At 39.3% G+C, this 2,615-nt stretch overlaps 1 long non-coding RNA gene across 1 annotated transcript; it reads left to right on the top strand.

The window, feature by feature from the left end:
* Positions 1-1,614: 1,614 nt before the first annotated feature.
* LOC123726618 (uncharacterized) lies at positions 1,615-2,196 on the top strand. Its single transcript, XR_006758676.1, has 2 exons — positions 1,615-1,705; positions 1,835-2,196. It is a non-coding gene; the product is annotated as an uncharacterized lncRNA (long non-coding RNA).
* The last annotated feature ends 419 nt before the right edge of the window (positions 2,197-2,615 follow it).

Below are 2,615 nucleotides of genomic sequence, written 5' to 3'. Positions count from 1 at the left end.
TATTTGAAAAGTCATTACTTTATAATATTGCTCAACATGTTCTTAACATTTGTCATAATTAATTAAATCAATGAATTTGTATCTTATGACCAATAAGCATACAACATAATCAATTTTCTTCACAAATAGTATGGTTAGTGCGGTTATGCTGAGTACAGGAAAGGCTGCCAAATTTGATCAATGATTAGATTATTTTCATATTCCAGCTGAATTGGTAGAATGCTATTGCACTTTTTTTAATGCCTCTATGGCTTTGCTATAGTTTACCTCTTCTATGATGGTTATTTCTGTGCCTCTCTCAACAGTATCCAGAGTTTGGATAAAATGGCGCAGGAAGAAATTGCAGCAGTTTATCGGGCACCTAAACAATTGTGCTTTTATGTGTTTTCTTTCCGCGTTATTTGTATATAATATATATAATTGTTATTTTGTACATGTTTCTGACACCTTATCTTACGGCAAAAAGAGCTTCTGGATATCAGGACAGCGATCACTCACCTCGGATTAGACAATGATTTTTTCTTCAACAAGCAGGGCGCACAGGATGTACTTCGAACATCCGACAAGGCCAACATCCCCGTCATTGGCAAGAAAAAGAGACACAGGTACAGAGGACACAAAGCGGGGTGCCTCGTAAGGATCCGCAGATGGCGAGCGGGAAAGTCAGTATTACTTGCCAACATACAATCATTGGACAATAAATTAGATGAGGTACGATCACGAATATCCTACCAACGGGACATCAAAAACTATAACATCTTATGTTTCACGGAATTGTGGCTGAATGATGACATGGATATTCAGTTAGAGTGGGGGTCGGCAACCCGCGGCTCTAGAGCCGCATGCGGCTCTTTAGCGCCGCTCTAGTGGCTCCCTGGAGCTTTTTCAAAAATATGAAAATGGAAAAAGATGGTGTGAATATATTTTTTGTTTTAATATAATTTATTATCAAATGCTGTAAAAATGTCTATAATAAATATTTAATTTCAACATTTCTGTCAACGAAGATTTACGTCATAGCCTGCGACACACGTTTCTTTCAGCTCGGCGTAGTGCCAGACAGGTGGCTGTTGCAAACAAACCGGCGGGTGTGTCATGGGCCATGGATTCCAAATGGAAAAAGAGAAAGATAGCTGAGTGCCAATGTGGAAGGATTGCCTGCATGTGTAACCGATGTGAAATGGCTAGTTAGTTAGCGGTGGTCCGCGCTAATAGCGTTTCAATCGGTGACGTCACTCGCTCTGAGACTTGAAGTAGGGTTTCCCCTTGCGTTGCAAGTGCCGCGGCTTTTGTGGCGCGATGGGTAACGATGCTTCGTGGTTGTCAGTTGTTTGATGTGTGCAGAGGGTCCCTGGTTCGAGCCCAGGTTGGGGCGAAGAGAGGGACGGAACCTACACTGTTACACATGTTTGCTTTGTAATGAGAAGTTGTCAAATAACAAAAAGAGTAACGTGGAAAGACATTTCCATTCTTCCTGACAGTTATAGGAACATGAAGAAATATGCATTTGGAGTATTATCCATGTTTGGATCAACATACCTGTGCAAGCAGATATTCTCAAACATGAACTACATAAAATCCAAATACTGCACCCGCCTCACAGATGAGAGTTTACAGTCCTGCGTGAAGATTAAAGTTACATCTTACATGCCCGATGTTGAGAAGCTGTCCAGTGATGTCCGAAAACAGAAGTCACATTAAACGGGTAAGAACACAATCCTGTCATAGGCACATATTTAGTAACAAAGTGGCTGTTTTTATAAAGTGATTTCTGATTTTTGTCAGTATATATTTGGAATGACACATAGGGATATTTTTGTGTTTTGTTGCTCAGGTCCGAGGATGGCTGCATTGTATTGTGCGTGTCAAAAGAGAAGAGGGTGCTGCTGCATTTTACCCTTGCACATTTGCAGAAAACTAAAGAGAAGAGGATAATGCACAGAAATCGAACTTAAACTGTATTATTTTAATTTTATATACTTTACCTTTTCAAAAGGCTGCTGTTTTATTGCACTCTGTCTGTTGCCCAGATAAGGGGGGAAAGAGAACAGGATTGTATCTTATTATTGAGGATTGAAAAGGACTGCATTTTATTTCCATGGGGAGGTCTGAAATTACAGGAGGCCTATTATGCACGTTGCACATTTTGTTGTTGTTTTTTCGAATCCTAAAATAAAAATGACATCAAAAATCTGATTTCTGTATTGTATTTCTGTAATTTCATCAATGCAACGAAACATAATACATTAATATTATAATGGAAGTTAAACTTAAAGCACCATCGTACAGCAGAGTAGTCACGTGGTGCGTCATTCTCTCCAGGATGCGCTGCAGGTAAAATAAAAGTTTAATCATGAATGCTCATTATGTATTTGTAGCCTACTTATCATTTTGATAGTAGGCTAATATAGCTAATATAGACACTTACAGCATGTGTTGCCTTCATTATAAGGCTTATATAAGGCTTTTAATTTTTTGCGGCTCCAGACAGATTTGTTTTTTGTTTTGTTTGGTCCAATATGGCTCTTTCAACATTTTGGGTTGCCGACCCCTGAGCTAGAGGGATATATGCTGCACCGGCTAGATAGAACTGCACACTCCTTTAAGACGAGAGG

Source organism: Salmo salar, chromosome ssa14 (assembly GCF_905237065.1).
Source record: "Salmo salar chromosome ssa14, Ssal_v3.1, whole genome shotgun sequence".
Taxonomy (NCBI): Eukaryota; Metazoa; Chordata; class Actinopteri; order Salmoniformes; family Salmonidae; genus Salmo; species Salmo salar.
Note: the sequence above shows the minus strand (reverse complement) of the source record. Positions and strands in the feature narration are given on the sequence as shown.